Source organism: Myotis myotis, unplaced genomic scaffold (assembly GCF_014108235.1).
Source record: "Myotis myotis isolate mMyoMyo1 unplaced genomic scaffold, mMyoMyo1.p scaffold_m19_p_1, whole genome shotgun sequence".
NCBI classification, from domain to species: domain Eukaryota; kingdom Metazoa; phylum Chordata; class Mammalia; order Chiroptera; family Vespertilionidae; genus Myotis; species Myotis myotis.
In genome coordinates, this window is record NW_023416313.1 from 201665102 (window position 1) to 201688445 (window position 23344).

At 43.5% G+C, this 23344-nt stretch overlaps 1 protein-coding gene across 10 annotated transcripts in view; it reads left to right on the forward strand.

The window, feature by feature from the left end:
• Positions 1-23344, forward strand: part of RGS6 (regulator of G protein signaling 6) — a 487886-nt gene that overhangs the window by 152331 nt on the left and 312211 nt on the right. The gene's annotated exons all lie outside the window — the stretch shown is intronic.

Below are 23344 nucleotides of genomic sequence, written 5' to 3' on the forward strand. Positions count from 1 at the left end.
CAAAGTGTAGTCAGTTGTTACTATGCTGGGGAGGCAGGGTGGCCAGGCCCTGCCAGGCTGCTGGGCAGTGCGGCAGCTCTGCCTCCTATTTCAGGTGCTGGGGCAGCTGGATGGCTCTGCTCCACAGGCCTCTCCTCCTCCTTGGACCAGTGGGCTGCCCGGGCATGCTCTTCACGTCCTCTCCCAGGCATAGGCTTGGAACTGGCATACTGTCCCTTCCAAAGAAGTCATGTGCAGGGCAGCTTGCTGCTCATGATGAAGCTGCGACAGGGGCATGGATGCAGAGAGGGGTGAAGAGTTGGGGCCAAGAGTGCAGACTACCACAGCTACTTTTAAACATGGTGATATCACTGCACTGTCTAAATTGGAGAGTGATTAAAGTTCTTCAAGCCACCTGTACCCTTGGGAGCCACAGGAGGAGGCTGCTGCCTGGTGAAGCACAGGAGATTTGTACCCAGAGACAGTCAAGCTTGAGGGATGTGGCTTGTGAGTGAGTGCCAGTGTGGGTTGCGGTCAGTGTCATCTTGTTATCGCTTGCTCGGGCAGGGCGATGTTTAGATGTGCGTGTGTGCAAGAGACAGAGAGAGAGGCTCAAGACACAAGGCTGCCCTTGCCTATCAAACTCGTCAGCATCCGTCCTTGTTTTAGCTGAAAGCTTGGTTCTGCACTTTCCCTTCCCCTCCTGTCCCTGCTCTCCCTCAGCATTCACATCAGGTTGGTCTATAGGTTCAGTTTCCCCTCTGCCACCATCTCCTTGGGGCCGGTGTCAGCCGCACCTCTGAACTCTAAACCTTTACCTGCTGAAAGCTGTTCCTAGGTGGTTTGTACCTTCTGACCCTAGACTGGCTAATTTGCCTTCACAAGCTGTCAGATTCTGCTAAGATCATTTAATTCTGTCTTCTTGGTAATGTAGTTCAAGGAAAATGGGTAGGAGGTCAAACAATAAACCTGCCCTGAAACACAGCAGTGTGCCGGCAGCATTCTGCATCGTCATGGAAAACACGGTGCAGGAGTTGCCAAGTATAGTATTTATTGAAATAGATTCCATGAGGAGTTTATGAGGATAAGTACAAAGTGCTTATATGCACAGAGTTACAGCCACAATATAAAGGTTAATTCCGGAGGATTTGGGGCCGCCAGTCTCTCCATCTTAGTTTATCCCAGGAGTTTTACTTACTTGGGTTACTGTCCTTAAATATTGCAAGTCCCACATGCCAAGTGATCCAAGGGCTCTTCACCAGTCATCCGAGTGGGTCCTGGCAGGACGAGTGACTATGATAAAGGGAAACGAGAAAATGATCCGGTGGTACGAGATCACTCTGTTTAGTCAAAATCAATTCCAGTGACATTTAAAGAGAAGGAAGAACCATAACCACAGGCACTATCTAAGAATGACCACTTTCTGTGATTGAACTAGTCATTTTCTAATTATCTGGCCTGAAAGCTGAGCACAGCTCCATGCTAGAATCTGTTTCTTTCTACAGAGATCCCATTCGCCTGGACCTCCATTCTGTGGCAATCTTGTCAATGTGCAAATGTCTCGGAACATGGTAGGATGTGGAAAGGCCACCAAATTGTCAACCTAGAGTCTCATCGGGGTTCCATCTGAGAAGCTGAGCCGCCAGGATTTGTTATCTGGATTTCATTTATGCAGTCGTGGGATCTGGTTAAACAGATCTGGAAGGTTGTTGCATCTGTGTCTGATATTGGAGCCTGAGGTTGGCAGGGAAGGCAGTGGGAAGGAAAGATGGGTATGAAGTGGAGGGAGCAAAGCTGAACTTGAACCCGTGAGGACAGGCTAGAATCCATGGGGATGGCCTAGAACCCACATTGGTCTCATTCTGCCTTCAAGCTACTTCCACGATTGGGACAACCTCCAGGGGAAGCACACTGACCTTCATCAGAAAACTAAGCATGTGCCTGGCCAGGAGTCAGAGAAAGTGAAAGAGCAGTTCCAGAAAGGGCTGGACCGGCCCCTCTATTGCCTCTTGACAGTTAGGTGGCCAGCAGATAAATGATACACAAGAGCTTCAACAGCCCCCCCTGGCACCCTGCGCCCACCTTTCAAATGCTGCTTCACTGCCTTCTTTCCAAGCTCACACAGCATGCCTGTGTGGTCCATGCTAACCCAGGACTGTGTGGGAGAGGGACCTTGGGAAACACAGTTCCAGCTTAGATAGGTTAACATGACATAAATCTGCCATACTTAGTATCAGCAAGCCCATGTGCCAGACTGCAATAATCCCTGTTGGTTCACCATTTAAAAAAAATTATATATATATATATATAAATTTTTAGAGAGAGAAGAAGGGAGAGGGAAAGAGACACATTGATGTAAGAGCCGAACATTGATCAGCTGCCTCCTGCACACCCCCTACCTGGGGTCTGGGATTGAGCCTTCAACCCAGGCATGTACCCTGACCAGGAATTGAACCAGCAAACTTTTGGTGCATGGGACAACATCCAACCAACTGAGCCACACCAACCAGGGTAATTCACCATTTTATTAGGGTCACTCTTTACCTAGTTTTCCCAGTTAGGATACTAGGTTCTCAGATGCAAACCTCAGCTCTGTATGCCTGTCAAGGCTCTACTTACCTATTAGGAGTCTTTTAACTCTTGCATTTGTAATGTCATCCAAATAATTGTTTTAGAATAACCAATAATACAAGGTGGCGCACTGCACTTATAATCATATCTGATGTGGCTATACAGAAACCTAAGTGGATATGAATATTATACACACATCTGTGCTACAAATTAAATACAACTATTGATATAACATGACCTAGTGATGATGCCAGACAGTCCTCATCATTGAAACTCAGAATCAAGAGATTAGTCCATTAGCAAATATTGGTTGAGTGTCTGCTGGGTGTCAGGGGTGCTAAAGACTCAGGGATACAATAGCAGTGGAGCAGCATTGGACCTAAGGAGCTTACGTTCCATTCCAGGGCATCTCAACCACAGCGCTGTTGACATTTTTGGCTGGATAATTCTCGGATGTGGGGATTGTTCTGTGCACTGTAGAGTGTTTAACAGCATCATTGGCCCTATCTCTACCTATGGGTGCCAATAGTTATTCCTCATTCCTCTCCCATTTTAGACCACCGAAAATGTCTTTAGACATTGCCAAATGTCCCCTAGGGGTGGCAAAATCACCCCCAGTTGAGAAACACTATATCAGGGGGAGACAGTAAATGCCACTGAGATACTTTCAGGCACCATTAAGAGTATAATGGCGTTAATAGGTGCCATTAAGAATATAATGTAGGACAGCATGGTTACATGACCATGTTCAGGGTGGTTAAGAAAGGCCTCACAGAAGATTGGCATTTGGTTTGAAATGCAGGCAGCCCTTCAGAGATCTGGGAGCAACATACCTCAAACGGAAGAGCCAGTGCCCAGGCCTGAGTCAGAACACATTGGGATGTTGGGGAGCAGAAATGCCAGGAACCTTGGAGCACACATGAAGAGGGGGAGAGGGGTGGGTGGTCCTGACATGGGGGCTTTGTTTCAGGGTCATGGTACAAAGTCTGCATTTAACCATGGCTACTCTGGGAAGTTGTGGGAAACATTTTATCAGGGGAGTGATGTAATCTGATGTCTTCTTGAAAAGGACTGTGGTGGCTGCTGTGTGGTGGGTGGGCAAATGCCTCATTGTCCTGCAGTGTCAGGCACTCTGCTTCCTCTGTCCAGTGACTGATAGGAACCGGCAATAACCCCCCATAGCTGGCTGTTTCCCGCTAACAAAATGGATCAGCTAATGGTAGAGAGTTTTGTCTGTGTCTCCCAGTGATTCAAAAGTGGACATGAAAATACAGCACTTCCATCCTCGGCATTTCTGAAATGCTGGCTACTTCTGTTGCTGGTCCTTTTGTGTATATAGTAATATCCTTGTTATGAGTGCTGGGTTCCTCCCTCACAGCCCACCTTTAACAGTAGGCCTTCTACAGCATTTGGAGAACAGCAACTTTTCCCAAAGGCTATAATGGGGGAATCCTATAGATTTGAGTTTGAGTGAAGTTAAAAAGTCTCCTGCCTGAATCTGTCCATAATATTATTTTCTTTTTGATCAACAAACCTTTCCTCTGTGGGTTATTTCTTTCCATCTACCTCCCTTTGAATTACACAGGCATGAGTATTCGTGCTCTTACTCGCAGAACAGGCACCCTGTGTGTCCTGGGAAAGTGTTTTACTTTCCTTTTGGACACCATCTGACTACACCTGGCTGTCTGAGTAGATGGCAAGAGAGTCCTGCTGCAGGCAGTGACGAGAAGTGGCACTTGACGGCCTGTGAGCAGGACAGTGGACCCCATTCAAAAACATCTTCCTGGGGCCAGTACAGGGTCAGCAGCCCTGGACACCACCACACCTAAGTTGCCTGGAGGTATTCTTTGTGTGACAGGCCAGCATGGCAGTGGATTTCCTAGTAAAGATCATGAGACATTGAAATAAAATTACATCTATTATATATATTTGAAATTATATATTATATAGATTTTAAATTATAAACATTATATATGTATATATATTTAGCATCATTTATTTAGCAATGCAAGAAAATGTTATACTTTTTAGTACTTTAATTCACAATGATAAAAAAACAAAAAACAATAGGAGTGGTTTTAGTGTGTAAAGTTATTTTGGGGGAAAATTGATGATCAGAATGCTTCTTTAAAGGTTACTCCTCCAAATTTTATTATTTGGCATAGGTTTCAACAGAATCTTCCAAAAGACATTAATCCATTTTTTGCTTCATTGCATGTTTTCTGGGTGGATAGTCTCTATTTTCCTGTTATGTTGGAAGGCTTTTTCAGGACACATTAAAGTGGGAGGATACATGGTTAATGCAAACTAATCATCAACCATGCTGGAACTTAGATTTCCACCATATCCCTCTCCCTCAGTCAATCTCTATAATGAGATTGATTGGGGGGTGACTTAAAGAATGCAGATGCCTTGCTTTCAGTTTTATTGCATAGATATAAAAAGGAAGGGAAGGGACAGCCTCGGAAACTAGAGAAGGAAACATCGGGGCCGAGGGTAACTGAATAGGAGTCAGAGTGAGCTTTTCAGCACAGTTCCGGAGACTGGTTGACCATTGGCAAAAACTAGCACTGCAAGCACTGAAGGAGGGTTTCCTTGTTAGACATTATTGGCCTTGACAGGAAACCACACCACAATTGTCCTAAAAGAAAATCAACAATAGTTTTCCATGAGCCATTTGTGCCAGTGGTAGTTTTGTGGAAGGAGCGATTTACAAAATTGACCATGCGTTTGAAAGGTTATTGAGAAAGGTAAGCTTGTGAGTGAATATCCCACAGATGTCCTTTTCAGTTTTGCCCTTTCTGTGAACAGCCTGAATTTTCACTTAGTTTAAAGATTTAGGAAAATAACAGTCATCCATACTCACAAATCTAATCCAGCCAGTATTGATTTTAGCCTTCTGTGAGCAAGAACTATTCTTGGTGCTGTACATGAATCAAAGGACAGGGAGAGACAAAGAGGGGAAGATGGACTTGTTTCGGGCTCTTGTGATTTATAAGTGAGGATAGAGGTACATGTACTGGTAACTGTGATACTGCACACATGGGTGTCATGTGTGTTCTCATGGACATGCAGGATTATCCCAATGTGCTTATTGGGAAGGTTTCTAGAAGGGTTACATTTCAATCTGGTTGAAAAGCAAAGGATGGAACGTTGGCAGTTGAAGTGAGCGAGAATATTCTGGTAGCAGAAATAGTTTGGGCAAAAGTGCAGAGATTGGTGTTGCCTGTTTTGTTTTGTGAGGACAATCAATTTCTTTGATTGGAGCAGTGGGGGAAGTGGAAGTACTGGAGGTAGTCCTTGAAAAGTATCCTGACGAATTTGGAGAGCAATTGTGTAGGTCTTGCTGATGGATTTGTATTGTACTTTCCATGCAACGCAGGATTCATTAGAAGAACTTAGTAGGAGATTTTCCCAGAAAACTTAGAGGACATAATTTAGATAGAAACTATGAAGTAATTTCCTTGAAACTGTTAAAGCATCATAGATTCCTGGGGCCAAAAGGGACATAGAGATGATCTATTAGGTGGATTGCAAATATTGTGTGAAACCCTTCCTTCAAATGACATCTGACACAAATGCCTGATCTGTAACACAGATGGAGGAGCAGTTCTGGTGGAAACAAGATGGGACAGTCTTGCATTTGCTGTTTTCTCCTCCCTTCACCCAAGGTGTCTGCATCGAAAGCTCACAGTCATGGGCAATCTGCCATTTTGAAGTTGAAGAAATTCAAAAGAAATGAAGACATGTTTACAAAAAGACACGTATGATAATGTTACTAACAGCCTTATTCATGATAGCTGAGAATGTACCCAACCCAAAGGCCCACCAATAGGAGGTTAGATAAACAAGCTGTGGTGTACTCAGACGTGGAATGCTCAGCAGAAGAAGGAGCAGCCTCCACATACCGGTAACAAAATGGAAGAAGCATGACACAATAGAGCACATTCTCTCTGATTCCATTTACATGACATCCAAGCACTTGTAAAACTAATGTACAGGGAAAGGCATTAGATAGTAATTGCTGGGTGGTAGGGAGGAGAATGGACTCAAAGGGCTCAAGGGGACTTTCTGGAGTGTTGGAAATGTTCTGTGTCTTGTTTTGCATGGTTACATTGATGTGTTTAGTTGCACCAAAGATGTGTGCATCTTACCATGTGTTAATTATTCCTTCATTAACAAAAGTTGAGTTATTGAAGTTTCTTGGAGGGAAAGTTGCCCAGTTCTCAAAGCCAGTTATCAGAAAAAGGACATCTGTGGGATATTCACTCACAAGCTTACCTTTATGAGAAGCTGGAACTTAGATTTCCTGGAGTTTAGGTTTGCTGGTCCATTGTTTTCCACCATATCCTTCTCCCTCAGTCAAGCAGCCTCTTCACCAACAGAACATCAAGGCTAACTCAGCACCACCCCTAGGTCCCCACCCCCATCTCCACCACTAGCTCAAAAACTTCAGTGTTGCTGAGAAGTATCAACTTGCCAGCATTGAAGAGATTCTGACAGCTTTTCTATTTTCCTATAGTGGCAAACACAGCCACACTTCTCTTATATCACGCTTCATCTATATTGCATTGATAACGAGTGCTCTATTTCATAGCCATGAGGTTTCCTGTGACTTAGCCAGGCTAGATGGGAATGGGGAAGGGGGAAAGGCACCAGTGACTCTCATTGTAGACCTGTCTACACTGGCAGACTGTCAACTCTCAAGGCACACTGTGTTGTTGCATAATCTATGGGCTCACCTACACAGATGGGCAGTTCGACTCCATTAGTGAACACCAACAATGTGCCACATAAGGATATACCATTTGGCCTATATATTAACAGCATCATTCCAGTAGAAGGTAGGAGGTGGTGGGAGTTTACTCCTGCCTTCTCACTCATGGGAGCATTGGACAGCAGGGCAGCCCAGTGGGTTGATGACTGCTTTTAAGAGGATCTAGTTCTGAGCCTTCATTTGTGGTCTCTCTGCCTGGAGTGGACTGGACTACATTGCCCACTCATAATGTCACGTGTTCATGTCAAACTCTCTCACTCTATTGAGAACTTTTCAAGGACTGGGATTGTATCTTCATCTTCTTTGTGTTACCAATACCCATTCCCACTACAGTGCCTTAGTCTGGAAATATAAATCTTAACTGGGATCTATATGCTCTCATCACTCCAGGGGACATTTTGCAATGTCTGGAGATGTGTTTAGTTGTTAAAAACTTGGGGCAGGATGTTACTGGAATCTAGTGGGTAGAGGTCAGGGATGCTGCTAATCATTCTGCAGTGCACAGGATAGCTCTCCACAACAAAAAATGACCCATCCCTAAGTGTCAATAGTGACAAGGTTGAGAAACCGTGATCTACTATACACCATATTTTTCCATGTATAAGACACTATTGTTTTCTAAAATCGTTTGACTGAAAATCAAGGAGAGTCTTATACATGGAAGTCAGCCAAGGAGGGAGCCGTGTGGGTGCGTAGGTGCCCATACCTTGTCAAACAGGCTTCCTCCAATCACGAGCCTATTGTTACTGACATCAGCTGATGCTGTAATTGGAGGTGGAGGTGGAGAATGTGCAGATGCAACAGGGACTGGAGCGTTCTGAGCCCATAAAGATGTCAGAAAATAAAAAGATACTAAATACCAATAAGCGATTGTCTTACTCTGCAAAATTCAAACTGAATGTAATCAGCTGTGCAAAAAAGCATGGACATAGAGCTGCAGAGAGTCAATTTGGACCGCCTCCCACTGAGTGTATGACCAGACAGTGGAGAAAACAGGAAGAACAACTCCTTAAGATGCCAAAAAAGAAGAAGGCCTTAAGAGGAAAACCAGCAAAATGGGAAAACTTGGAGCAGAGGCTTAAGACTTGGATTATGGAGCAGCACCAGTGTAGCTTATGTGTATCAACCAAGCTGATTCAATGTCAGGCAAGAATGTTTGCAAGTGGAATGAACATTGTTGATTTTACAGGAAAGGCAAAATGGTGCTTCAGTTTCATGAGAGAAGGGTTGGCCATGAGAACATGAACAAAGTTAGCTCAGAAAATGTCACCAGTTAATGAGGATGATCTCACATATATAGTCAGTGACTCAGAAGACAGCAGTGATACAGTACAAGTTGAAGTAATTGATATGTCTAGAACTAATAGTGATGAAGAAGAGAGCAGTGATGCGACAGAGGCTGAATAAAGTGCTATGCTGCATAATATCGTAGTACTGGTATGTAGACATTACCTGCGATAATTACTAAATAAAAATGTGTTCTGTTTTGTGTTTAAAATATTGATTTCTTAATTTGGGGTTGGAAAAGTGGGAGGGGTGTCTTATACATGGAAAAATATGGTACTGCATTGTATTAAAGATAATAGTCAACGACATCATAGACTCACTGCTTACATAGGGCTGGGCCAATGCTTTCCATTATGATGTGTCTCTCTGCTTCTGTTACCACTTTTGATTCTCTAGGCATCATAGTGGAACTCTTTGAGATGGACAGTGTCTGAGTCAGGTAGTCACTAGCCAAATTGGAGTAAGCTTTCGGCAGAGTTGGAATCAGTCCATCTCTTAAGCTAAAGTTGCCTCTACTGTGGTTTGAATGTCTCATTCATTCATCTGTAGCCAGAATAATAGTAATAATAATAATTGGCATAAATTATGGATATTTGCCAACTCTGGTTAAAAGGAGTCTCTCGGGCTGGGACATGAACTCAGGTTACTAGTACATGTACTTGCCCAAGGCCACACAGCTAGTATGATTTGGAGCCAGATTAAAATCCAGGTTATCTGAAGGCTCCTGAAGTCGTCGTGTGTCACACACGTACTTCCCTTTTAGCGTTCTTGGATTTCATTAAATGTTCCTACTTCTCTTTAGTAAAATTGCTTTCCTCTTGTCACAGATTCTCTGGGAATCTTGGTCTATGGCAGCAGTTCTCAACCTGTGGGTCGCGACACCTTTGGCGGTCGAACGACCCTTTCACAGGGGTCGCCTAAGACCATCCTGCATATCAGATATTTACATTACGATTCATAACAGTAGAAAAATTACGGTTATGAAGTAGCAACGAAAATAATTTTATAGTTGGGTCACAACATGAGGAACTGTATTTAAAGGGCCAGAAGGTTGAGAACCACTGGTCTATGGCTTCATAAATGCAGGGGTATCACCATGTGTGTTATAAGCTGCAGATTTCTCAGTTCTGAATCCTAGTCAGGATAACACGCAGGGTTCTAGCTTATCTTTTTGTTCATTCTGTACACTTCCTAAGAATCTTGATTTTGAGGTAAAAATCAAAATGTAGGGGGAAAAATGGAATGAAATGACAAAAATCACATTTTCTAGAGGTTCCTCATTAACTATGTGACTAAGGGCAACTTACTTGTTAAGTCTCTCATCTTTGAAATGATAAACAAGATTTCCTTCTAGATCTTAAAACGCACCGCTTAGGACTAATTTTTAAAAATTATAACATCAGTTTTCTGGGTTTAAAATTTCAGAATTCAACAGCTTAAAGTGTGGAATGAAGAAAGAAGAACTGTCATGGAAAAAAAGAGTTTCAATGCAATTGGTAGAAATCATGAAATACGGTTTTAAACTCTGGGTGTGGACTGGGAAGCTATTCTATATTTCTCTATGAGCACTTGCCTCTCAGATGGTCTCTGCCTCGGTTCCCGCATGTGTTAATGGGAAGCCTCAGCACAGGCCAGAATCATGCATGACATACAATCGTACTGAAGTTGTGGCTGGCACTTTAAACACCTGGTGTGACAAAAATCAGTCTTAGAATCAGGTTAATTAGGAGTCACCTTTTGTTTTTGATTGATTAGAAAGTATTTACAAAGCTGAAAGATTAATAACAGGATTCCTTTAAAGAACAGTCCCAATTCTGGATTTTAAGCAATGAGATCTTCAAAAATTTGACCTGCACAGCACGTTTCACAAGTGCCTTATGTGAAGTGAGGATGGTGTCTCTTTGCTGAGATCTCAATAGCCCTCAGAACTCTGAGAAACATGCAGAAGCTGCAGACGGAAAACATGGAAATGGACATGCCCTCTTCTTAACTCCATAATAGATGGCCCTTGTCCTTGGTCTTTTCAAGGACTGACCTTATCCCCAAATTGGCCAGAGCTTGTTTACTTTGGGTAATGACTGTGATGACACCAAAATATCAATAAGTGGCAGAATATACAGAGCCACAGTCTATATCACCCACTGAAACGTCCCCTCAAACTGCTGCTGGCGCCCTAATTCAGGTCTGAGGCAGAGGCTAGGCAACACGTGCTCTGAGGTCTCCTGCAGCCCGAGCTGGAACTGAGTCCTTTCACATGCTGTCTAGTGACAGTCACGGGCATTTACTCTCGTTGCCAGGACGGTCTCCTTTGCTGTATTATGTTGTTTACTCTGTGTGGGCTTTCGATATTCATTATCAAAGTGTCACTGTGTCTGCAGCTGCATTTTTCATTGTATCAACTCCAAGGGATCACATCAATTTAACCTGCTTGTACTGTTGGCAGCAAACCACTACAGGCCAGGATAGGCTTAATCAAAGCTTTTTTCTTAATAATAAACTCAATACACAGGAAAGCATGGCAACAAATGAGCCTGTGGTTCTGGGTAAAGATTTATTACCTGGAAATCTATATTTACATTAAGGGCTTTGCAATAGGATTCTGAACCGGACAAGAAAAATCACCCTAGGATGCTTCCAAAGAGCCGTGTGTCCCCAGCATTTGAAATAGAATTTTATCTATAAACAGTTTACCTGAGGTTTTAAGCAATTCATTGCTGATTTCTTTAAAATAGAAAAGCATTTGCAGTGACTGGCTATTATTGTACCTCCAGAAATCCAAAGTAATTTCCTTTTGTATTATGCTTGAATAATAAATTGTTTATCTTTCTTTAATAACTTTCACTATAGAAAGAAATCTTTTTCTTTTCCAGTTTACATAAAAGTGTCTGGAACAGTTCAGTGACACAGACGTTGGAAATTAAGGACTGAATTCAGACCGTGGCTTTTTACCCCACCCTCCCACCCCTGGGCCCTTATCCAATACTAAGTAAAGGCCGAAGGTCAGAAAAACTGACGTGAAAAGAGAAGGTGACGGCAATGAGGAACAAGAATGAGGCTGTCTTCTGTAATGGAGAGACACCAGTTGACATCTTCCAAAGATTTTTAATGATAATCATTTTCAAAGGTTCTCTTCTTACTAGTCAACAATATAAATTATGTCAACTCCCTTGAGACTCCCAACTGCTTGTAACAGAATTAGAGAGCGCTCCGACCTTTCCTGCCAGGTATCCTGGGAGGAAGTCCTTGCTGGCGCCCAGGGTGCCATTCTTCATACATGGGGAAAGCCGGTGTTGCCTGGCTTCAGAGGGAGCCTTCCCGGGGCTTGAGCTACCCACCAGGCGCGGAACCCAGCTTTTCCTGATGGCGGTAACCTGGCCGGGTGATCATTGTGCGCCGTATGCTTCCTCCGTCATGCTGTAAAGATGCGAAATCACCCGTTTTACACATCACACTTGGGTGCTGAGCATCTGCTGGTGGGTTGTTCCTTACCTTGCCCAGCATTCCAGGCCCCAGCTCCATCCCCCTTTCCAGGGTAATAGGCAGCCTTCTAACACGAACAGTGAACAAATAGGGTCCAGTTACTTCTTACGTACCTTCCTGAGAGGAGTGGGGTGAGAATCTTTCCTCCTCTTAGGTTCCCTTTTAGAGACAGAAGTCCTCACTTTCCCTACATGTTCCTTAGTCTGCATTTCCTAGAGATTTGTGGCAGATGTGTGCTGCGGAAGGCCTGGCTGACCTCGGGGCAGAGACCACTGGGCAGTGACGTGGCCACGGCCCCTGGCAGCGCCGTCAGCTGACGGAGAAAGCCCCTGAGTGGTGGTGTGGACTACACTTACTGCCACAGGAACTTCCAGCCACCAGCTCCAGAGCTCAGGAAGGTATCCAGCTAGAGTGGCTGTGACTCCTCATAGTTGTCCCATGCTTTCAGGTGGGTTCCCCGCTCATACAGCTTTGGTGAAGGGGTGGTACTCACTGTCTACAAAGGAGACCCGAAGGTGCCTTTACGTCCCACGGCTGGTCCTGGGGCATCAGGAGCGTCTTGGTCTCATTGTGCATTTCGTTAGCTGATACCTCTCATTGCATCAGGCTCTTGGGGAGGGTGCTATTTAGGCAGTTCTTAGTAAGGAAATAGAAAGTACGGGGCAATCTTGAAATGGGGGCGTTGGAAGGGACCCATTGTAGCCAAACGACAGTACAGAGCTAAGTCCATAAGGCTGTTTGATCGGGAGTACATTTATCCTGGCTGGTCTGATGCAGCTGAATGAAGAAGGAAAACACAGCCCTTGCTTGCTTGCCTTTAAAATGACTAATGTACAAAATGATCCCCCACATGATTCCATTTAAGCCCCTACCCCTGACTCCATGCCCCATCATCTCTCATCTTGTCTCTCAGCTTCAGACCATCCCATGACTGGGTGCAGGGAGGGCATGAGGCTGGGGGTGCATGTATGGATCGTGGATTACTTGAGAGAAAAAAAGCAGAACTCTTTTTTTTTTTTTTAGGTTTTATTAAGAAGTCCCCAAGTTAAAAGAGCAGCATTAAAATTGTCTTATTAAAATATTCCATGCTTTTTGCATTTTTCTGTTTAAAGAGGCTCTTTTCTGTCATGAACTCTAGGGCCTTCCCAGGTGAAGGTCTTGAGAATGTGATTTAAGATTTAAAAAGATAGGGAAAGAGATAAAAATAGGATAAAGAACACTTTGGAAAGAAAGTCACTGACCTATTAAGCTACCTTGGGGATGGTGGGGGGAAATAGCAGTATTACTAAAAAAATGTAAGCATTGTTTTCTTTAGTCTGAAATTAGTATGTAAAGGAGCATTTTGTTTACTACACTAAATCTTTGTCTTTAATTTTTAAATTATGAGATTTATGTCACCTAAGTACAGCCTGAATACATTTCAATATTTAATTGTTTAATTTTTTTCTTCAGCTCTCATTTGAAAACAATAATTCTTCAGCTGAGTTTCATGACTTTGGGAAACAACAATATTTTCTAGTAGAACCTATTAATGATTTTTAAATGGGAGGTAATGAAAAAGTAGTATTTGCTCAAAGGTTCAGCAGAGTTCTAGTACAGGACACTGTTAACCAGGAATTTCTTTTTTTTAATTAAACTTTTAATTTTGAGGTAATTGTAGATTCACATACAATTGTAAGAAACAATACAAAGATATCCTGTATTTCCCTTTATCTTGTCCCCACACCCCTTATGGTAACATCTTACAAAACTATAGTACAATATCACAACAGCCAGGTATGACATCACAGCCAGGTGCAATAACCAGGTCATGGATATTGATACTGTCAGGTACAGGTCAGTTCCATTAACACAAGGCTCCTTGAGTTGTCCTTTTATAGCCACGCCCCCTCCCTCTCATATCTGACCTCTGACAACTATGAATCCTGTTTAGTTTCTATAATCTGTCACTCCAAGAATGGAGTCATACAATATGTAACCTTTTAGGATAGTCTTTTTTTCCCCCTGGCACAATTGCCTCATGATTTATTCATGCACTCAAGTATCAAGAGTTCATTCCTTTTTCTTGCTGAGTAGTAGTCCACAGTATGAATGTAGCACAGTTCGGTTAACCATTCAGCCACTGAAGGACATCCAGGCTGTTTCCAGTTTTGCCTGTTTAAAAAAAAAAAAAAAGCAAGCAGGACTTAAAAAAACAAACAAACTTGTGTCTTATTACAGAGTATTTATTTGGCTGGGGAGAGTAGGATTAAAGGTTTAGAGTTATTTAAGACTAAAACGAACATTACAAACTATGACAGTCAAGCTCAAAGTAGCTTGATTTCATAAATATAGTTGATTTATGTGTTTAATCAAACTTGAGATTATCATTGGCCAGTGCCCATCAATACAATTTGTAAATAGTTATATTGTGCCCATGTTTTCATTTCTGTTCTCAACCTAAATGATTGCTCAATATGCACTAGAAATATTCACTTTTAGGAAGCATTGCTCACACATCTTGTTGTGTTCCTGGCAATGTGATAACACGATTGTGTTGATTTTTTGCTGTCAAGCCCAATTGTTGGATGTTTAAAAACATTAAATACCCGTGTGCCTTCGGAGTCTCTGATGAAGAGGCTTAATTAAATAAACATTCCATTATGAACAGAAGCGCCAGCGCCGGAACAATCTGTGAGGTTTGCAGCTTATTGATGGATGGTAGGTAATTAGTTGAGGGACACTCAGAAACAGGAGGTTCTGTTGGTAGGAAGTAGAAAAAGCCTATCTGTCCTCCCCCGGATCCCACAAAGTATCTGTGCATCTGCTCCGGCTCCGTGTTAGCCCTGGAGGGGACAGAGCAGCAGAATGGCTTCCTTCAGTTAAGCCAGTGGTCGGCAAACTGCGGCTGGCGAGCCTCATGCGGCTCTTTGACCCCTTGAGTGTGGCTCTTCCTAAGCGTAAGGAGTACCCTAATTAAGTTAATAACAATGTACCTACCTATATAGTTTAAGTTTAAAAACTTTGTCTCTCAAAAGAAATTTCAGTCGTTGTACTGTTGATATTTGGCTCTGTCGACTAATGAGTTTGACGACCTCTGAGTTAAGCCATCATGGGGCCACCTCAGATTTAAAGGGGGACAAATAAACCCCACCTCTTGATGGGGCTCCACTGTGCTTTTCCAGCATTATTCTCCAATAACCACTGGGTATCCTACAATACAGTTAAATTCTTTTTTTTTTCTTTTATATTTTATTGATTTTTTACAGAGAGGAAGGGAGAGAGATAGAGAGTCAGAAACATCGATGAGAGAGAAACATCGACCAGCCGCCTCCTGCACATCCCCCACCGGGGATGTGCCCGCAACCCAGGTACATGCCCTTGACCGGAATCGAACCTGGGACCTTTCAGTCCACAGGCCGACGCTCTATCCACCGAGCCAAACCGGTTTCGGCTACAGTTAAATTCTGATGCTAACTACCCGGAGTTAGCACAGACCCCATAGGTTAAGGGCTAGGTCCCCCCACCCCTACAGACACCAGCCTCAGTGGAGTAGTCTCAAGTTTATCCACACTTCTGCCCAGCCAGATGCATATTTAGGAGTCCCCTCAACTCCACCTCAGGTTTAATAATTCACAAGAACGGCACACGTAAGTCAGGAAGTGCAATTTGTAGGATTCCAGTTTATTATAAAGACTAGAAATGACCACCAAAGGAAGAGGGACATGGGGAGAGGACCTGGGAGGATCCCGAATGCAGAAGCCTCTGTCCCCTTGGATTTGGGAGGCACCACGCTCTTGGGACATCAGTGTGTTCACCAACCAGGAATCTCCCCAGACCTCATTGTTCAAGAGCAGCAGTTCTCAGCCTGTGGGTCTTGACCCTTTGGGGGTCGAACAACCCTTTCACAGGAGTCACCTAAGACCATTGGAAAACACATATATAATTACACATTGTTTTTGTGATTAATCACTATGCTTTAATTATGTTCAATTTGTAACAATGAAATTGGGGGTCACCACAACATGAGGAACTGTATTAAAGGGTCGCGGCATTAGGGAGGTTGAGAACCACTGTTCAAGAGTATTCATCGAGGCTTCGTCGCCTAGGCATGATTGGTTAAACCACTGGCCACTGGAGGTCCAACTAGAGGCTGGGGCTGAGAGTGCTAACCCTGTAATCACAGGTGTGGCTGGCCCATCCCAAGGGCCCACCTTGTGTCACCTTAGTAACATAAACTCAGGTGTAGCCAGAGGGGTTCATTATGAAAAACAAAAGATACTCCTGTCACCCAGGAAATAACAAGGGTTTTTGAAGCTCTGTGCCAGGAACCAGACCTGGGGACAAAGGCAAAATGTATTTTTTATTATACCGCAGGACAGGGGTGATGACAAGGGATTGAGGGCCACCTTCGATCCACCACGCTGTGCCGCAACAGACTCAAGCTGGCTTGTTACCTTACCCAAAATGATGGAACTCTAAGTGGCTGTTTTCCTGTCACTTACCTGGAAAATGCTGCTGCTGCCCATCCCCATAGCCACGAGAGCGGGCTCCCTGCAAGCCAGACACACAGATGGATTTATCTGAAAAAGCTGTTCAATTGCTGTGTGCCGGAAGGGGCGGAGGGGGGGGGGGGACGGGGAGGGAAGACAGTGGCAGGACAGGCCTCAGTGTTGGACTCAGGCCCCAATTCAAGGTGCCTTTGGCAGCCGCTTCCCTGGTCCCCTCAGCCCCGCCGCCCACAAGGCTCTGCTTTCCTGAACTTGACTGTCTTCATCATGTCCCTCCTCACCCTTGTTCTCTTCACCCACGCATGGCTCAGACCTAGGTTTTGCCTATTTGTTTTCTTTTGCTCACAGACTAGTCCCTGGGGCCAGATTTCTAGTTCTACCCACTCAATCATCTTATTCTGGCCTCTTTTTCCCCCCTATATTTTTTGCAATCCGATCTTGCTAAAAAGCAATGTTTGGGTTTGACTGTGGCTTTTGGCATCATTATCTCACCGGATCTAGCTTGGCAGCTCCCCTGGGACCTCTTGCTGGCATCTTGTCTCTCAGGATTTCCCTGTCTACCTTAGCAGCATTAAGAAAATCATCATTTTGTGTTGGAAAGAACCTAATTGTCTCCATTCAGATATTTAAATATCCTCTATATGCTATGCATCTAGAGTTTTATGTTGTTAAGGATATTTTCTGATAAGCTGCCAGTGGCAACCTATAATTATGAAATTCCATGTGCCCCTTTGGGTTCAACAGTAACCTTCATGAGATCATTTTAGCCTCTTCTCTCTCACTGTAACTGAAATCCTGAAGTTGTGAAGAAACTTTTGTGTCTCTCCCACTTCTAGGAGTTAGCTTGGGGTTTATCCTCAGGCCATTACCAACTAACTGCTTTGGAGATAATTCTCTGGGGAGGTAATTAGGATAGGCTAAATAATTTAAGGGCCAGTTTTTGTGAATTAAATAGAGAAGAGAATTTGGGGTGTCAGAGTTTGAAGCATCCCCTCAATTATTTGTTTACCAGCCTGTCTTACCTATTGGACCTGAGCAGTCCTATGGTGGGAACTATTGGTTTCATTTGTGTCTTCAATTGCTTTAAGCATCTGATTTGTACCAGGTACTATATTTGGTCCCAGTGTTTCAAAGAAGGAAGACAGTCCTCAGTTTGTTTATATTCTGTATGTTTGTTGCATGTGCCAATCCTTTAGAAGCTGCATTAATACCCTCTTTTTCCTACGGACGATTAAGAAATTCAAGAATTACTTGACTATGATTGTGGTTACATGTTCCCTGAGCTGTGTAACACGTCTCTGATCAAAGGTTTAGAAGCCAGACCTGTTCTGTTTGTAGTCTTTTCTCTGTCAGACACAACCTGCCCCATGACCTTCTGACAAACTCTTTCAGACCAAAGACTTGGTTTTGTCAATCTTCTTATCTTTAGCAGTGATTTGCTCATAGAGCGCATTTAGTCCCAGTGTGGTTGGCATTGGACTAAAGGAGGTCTGCTCCACTTGGGATTTCAACCCCTCTGGTTTCTGTCCAAAGCCATATTTCTGTGGTGTTTATTACAAAGAGATTTGTGATTTATTACAAAGAGATTTATTACAAATGTGCCTGAGTTTAAATGCACTAGGGCAGTGGTCGGCAAACTCATTAGTCAACAGAACCAAATATCAACATTACAACGATTGAAATTTTTTTGAGAGACAGATTTTTTAAACTTAAACTATATAGGTAGGTACATTGTTATTAACTTAATTAGGGTACTTCTTAGGCTTAGGAAGAGCCACACTCAAGGGGCCAAAGAGCCGCATGTGGCTCGCGAGCCGCAGTTTGCCGACCATGGCACTAGGGTGACTTCCTCTTAGAAGAAGGAACCTGGGAGACCAAGGAGGTTGGCAAAAGCAGAAACATGATCATCTCCTAATGAGTAGCAACAGCGCCCACTTACCTGTTCCTGCAGCACCTTGATTCCTTTGCAGCTCTGAGCTTCAAGATCTCTGAGGGTATTTTCCTCCCGTACCCTGTACCTACCGTACCTTGCTCTCTGGCATTTCTAATGCTTTCAGTGTTTCTGTCCTCTCTAATCGGCTGTTTTGTGTTTTATAGATTTTGAGAAATTCTGTAGTTACTCAGCTCCTATCTTAGAACTAAGGAACTGAAGGAGTCCCAAGTTTCCCACTAGGTACCCTTAGCTACACACCAGAAAGGGGACCCTAGGAGGAGTCCACTGAGGCTGCAGCAGGAAACCCAGCAAATGCTGACCATGCTGAACGTTGACGTCTGTCAATACTTCCTGGTTCTCTCCTTCAGAGGACTTTGCTGCTGTCCCCTGGCTTGCAGTAACCCTCTTCTCTTTAAAAGCCTATGGATCTTTTCCAAGTGCTTTCTCCGTTTAGAGCAGTGGTTCTCCACCTTCCTAATGCCGCAACCCTTTAATACAGCTCCTCATGTTGTGGTGACCCCCAATTTTATTGTTACAAATTGAACATAATTAAATCATAGTGATTAATCACAAAACAATATGTAATTATATATGTGTTTTCCGATGGTCTTAGGCGACCCCTGTGAAAGGGACATTCGACCCCCAAAGGGTCACGACCCACAGGTGGAGAACCGCTGGTTTAGAGGACGGGAAGATACTCTATGCTGGGGAGCCACAGAATCTGATTAGATGGACATAACTGATGTTGCCCATTCTTCCACCATCAGGAAAGTCCCTAAATTTGGTGGCTTCATCACGTTCTCTATTTTCTGCCATGAGACAAGCTTGCCTGTTACAGTAAGCAGTCTATACACCTCTCAAAGCAAGGGAAGAACACTTGCATGATTGGTGGCCAAACCATGTTGCCACTTTCTAGAAAACATCTTTCATGTTAAGACCATCTTTCTACACTTACCAGTAACATTATGGTCTAGACCAGGGGTGGGCAAACTTTTTGACTCGAGGGCCACAATGGGTTCTTAAACTGGACCGGAGGGCCGGAACAAAAGCATGGATGGAGTGTTTGTGTGAACTAATATAAATTCAAAGTAAACATCATTACATAAAAGGGTACGGTCTTTTTTTTTTTTTAGTTTTATTCATTTCAAAAGGGCTGGATCCGGCCCGCGGGCCGTAGTTTGCCCACGGCTGGTCTAGACTTTCTGCAGACTGGGTTTCCCTGTGGCAGGTCATAACTCTTTCCCAGCATAGACTTAGCATCTTTCTCAACTATCACTGAGTTCTAGGCAATCACTTTCAACTGATTGGATTTATCATTCAAAATGAAGCCCATTTGGCAACCTTGGAGCTACTCTTGCCTAGACTTCTCTGCACTGGTTTCCTAACCACTTGCGCCAACCCTCTTGAGTTTAACATTTATGCTGCTGCCATGATTTTCCTCCCAGTGTCAGCTGTAGCTATTCATTGATGCTCTCTGGTGATTTCCTGCTGCACCCAGTTACCTTTGAATATATTGGCCATCCCTAGAGAATAGGTGTCACATGTTTCCACACACATGCTCCACATTCACCAAGGCTTTTGTCCTTTTGTCTCTAGTTGGTCCATAACACTCTTATATGTGATGGCCAATGTACCATTTATTAGAAATGGTATCAGCAACTCCTTTCCCTAAAGACCACACACAGTTGTTGTAGAGTTTCTTGGCATAATATTCTAATACTTTGACAGTGATGAGGCTTCAGTGTTAATCCTACAGTGGCATTTTCATTTTCCCTGGCTCTGTGTGCACAGACATAATCATTAATTAGATCTCTGGGTGCAGAAAATGAAGCTGGAATATACCATTTAATATGCTTCCCACATGGATTAAAAATAGTTTAAATTTTTTAACCTATATTCCTTGTATGTATGCAGTGGTTGAGTTGCTATATTTTCACTTGAGTTTGCCTTCCACTAGGGGAGGGTCAACATTTTGTGGTTCTCTTTATAACATTTAACACGATATCACAAAAAGCTTGGCCGTAAGTAGGGAGAGAGAGAGAGAGATAGGAACATCAATGATGAAAGAGAATCATTGATCAGCTGCCTCTTGCATGCCCCCTACTGGGGATGGAGCTCAGAACCCAGGCATATGCCCTGACCAGGAACTGAACTGTGATCTCCTGGTCTACATATAGTTTGATGCTCAACCATTGAACCACACTGGCCAGGTATATTTTTTTAATGATACACCTGGTATTTTGGTGTCTTGAAGAACTTCCTGGCTTGTGGGGCAGGAGATTCACTTGGTTCTAGACCTGGCCCAGTCTCCAACTGGCTGCTACTATAGGCTCGTCGGCCTGCACGGGCCTCAGTTTTCTCAGTTGTGAAATGTGAGCATGGATTTGAATAATGACCAGACTGCTTTCCAGCTCTAGATTTCTCCGAGTCCTCCCCCTCTTCTGTGAATACTCTACTTTTTGACTTATCTTTTATATTTAAAATTATAAATTTGTCCCCACTTTGGATGCTTTTATAGTATGAGAAAGAAGTGAGAAATAGTGAACAAAATGTATTTTGAGTAGCCTAATACTTTTTTTTTCTCTTGAAAAACTTCCCTTTCCTCATCTTCTGCTAACACTTTTTTGGGGGGGTGGGTGAATGAGTGGGTGACTGTAGTGATACTGATATGAGGAGAGGAGAATGCAGGATTGCAAGGGTCCATAACAGATAGTTATTTGGTTCCATTGTAAGAGGGTTATTAAAATAACGAATCTATTCTTCCCAAAAGGTAGGTTGCCTTAAGTGTTTAGGTTTAAACCTACCGTCGAAATAGAAAAGGGGGGAGGAAGAGGAGTCAAGGAAACACCTAGCGGTAACTTTTTTGCAGGATCTGCGTTACTGTTCCTGAGTTATTTAATTTAGACAGTTGCGTGTCTATGAAACTGAACACAAGGTAAGTCATTGCACCATGTTCTGGCAGTTACCATTTCCCTTTGCTGAGTCCTGAGCTGCCTCCTCCCTGGCCCAAGTGACCTTATCTACCCCTGATAAACATATACTTGGGCGGCAAGGAGGCAGCTCCCAAAAATCAGGTCTTAGCAAAGGGAAATTCGATGGGCACAGCCTTTCTCCCAAGGAATTGTAACGTACTTCGGGTGGATCTAATTACATTTCCACTCTCCCCAGAAGGAGAGACACTCTCCGTATTGGTAACTACAAAGAAGGAACTGAGACTGCAGTCTGAGCACCTCATCCCTCCTATAGAGAGTGAGTCTATGGTTTATGTTAGGTGTTCAAGAAAAATCTTTTTAATTCTCAGAGAACTGAGATATGAGGAGATAAAGAAACTTATCAGGCTCCTTTAGGGAAGCAGTCTTTGAACATCCTTTACTCTGTTCATGGGACTATGCTGCCCATCAGATTGTCAGTTCAGTGGATTATTGCACAAACATTCAGCTGTAGTTATCCCATGTAATTTCTGAGTGAAATGACAAGAGGATGCCTTAGACTGTCACTTCTCTCATTTTACATTCCAGCCATGCCCAGTACCCCTTTTCTATCTACCCCACCCCTCATACTTTTCAACAAAGGACATTGGTGAGGAGCATGCTGAAACTTTAGGGGATCCCCAAATTCTCAGACACTACACACTGAGGAATAACCACTGGTTGTCAAGCTGGGTTTCCTCACCTGTCTCAGACTTCCAGTTGTCAACATGCACATTTGAGCTGGGTGCCTTGCAGAGGTTATTTCATAAAATCCTTTCTACAGCCCTAGACAGTCAGTATGAACACTATTAGGAAGCACCGCACATAAAGTTTGCAGTCTAAGAATAGAAGACAAATTTATAGAATCATCAAATGCCAAGGGCCTGCCAGATGCTGTGAGTGAGGATATAAGTCATGACCCCTCTTACTGAAAACCAGAAAGCAAGTGTCAAGTTGACCGAGACCTCGGCAGAGACACCTTCCCTGCAGCACCATACGAAGGGGTGCCATGAGTACATAAGAAAGTGCCCTCTTCCTGTAGCTTGTACCTGTGTCCTCCCTGAAGGCAACCGCTACTTCACTGCAGTGGGAAGTGGCCGGATATCCCACCTTCCTGCCCCCCTGGCAGCTGGAGCCAGAGTGCCTTAGTTATGCCTGGCCAACGAGTACGCCCGTTCTGCACTTCGGATCTGGAGGAAATGCTGTAGAGACCGAGGAGTGCATGAGAGAGGCTAGAAGGCAGCTGTGTCGATGGACAGTGAGAGAAGGATGCTGGAGTCCAGGGCAGGGCGCTGGTGTCACTGCCACCTTTAGCTCCTGCCTGATTTTCTAACATTTTTTTTGTCAATTCTCTATTCTTTAATGTTCTGCCAGCACATTCCCTTTTTGCTTAAGGTAGCCAGTCAGAACTTCTGTTGCTCCCAACCAGTGACCCTGTATAATTCAGTCACGTTTATGGCTTTGCTTAGTCACCTGGCACAAACCACCTTCTGCTCGGGCAATTTAGAGATAGTCATGGTCCGTATGAATCACTGTTAATTGAACTTCTATGGTGAAAACTTGTTTCATGTAGAAAGCAGGATTATTTTGACATGAGCTTGTTTAATAAGAAGGAAACTGAGAAAAAGAAATCCTATTGACACTGAGCATTAAAATATAAGGAAATAGAGCTTTTGATAGAGTTCAGTAAAGCTCCAAAGGTTTATTTGTTTATGTTTCCTGCCTATTCATCTATTCATCCAATAATAGGAACTAGTGAAATTCATGGCAAGGAGACAGTAAAGCATCAAAGAGTATAAAGATGTTGAATTAGAAAAAGTATGAGAAACCAGATCACTTAAATATTTAACACTCAGTA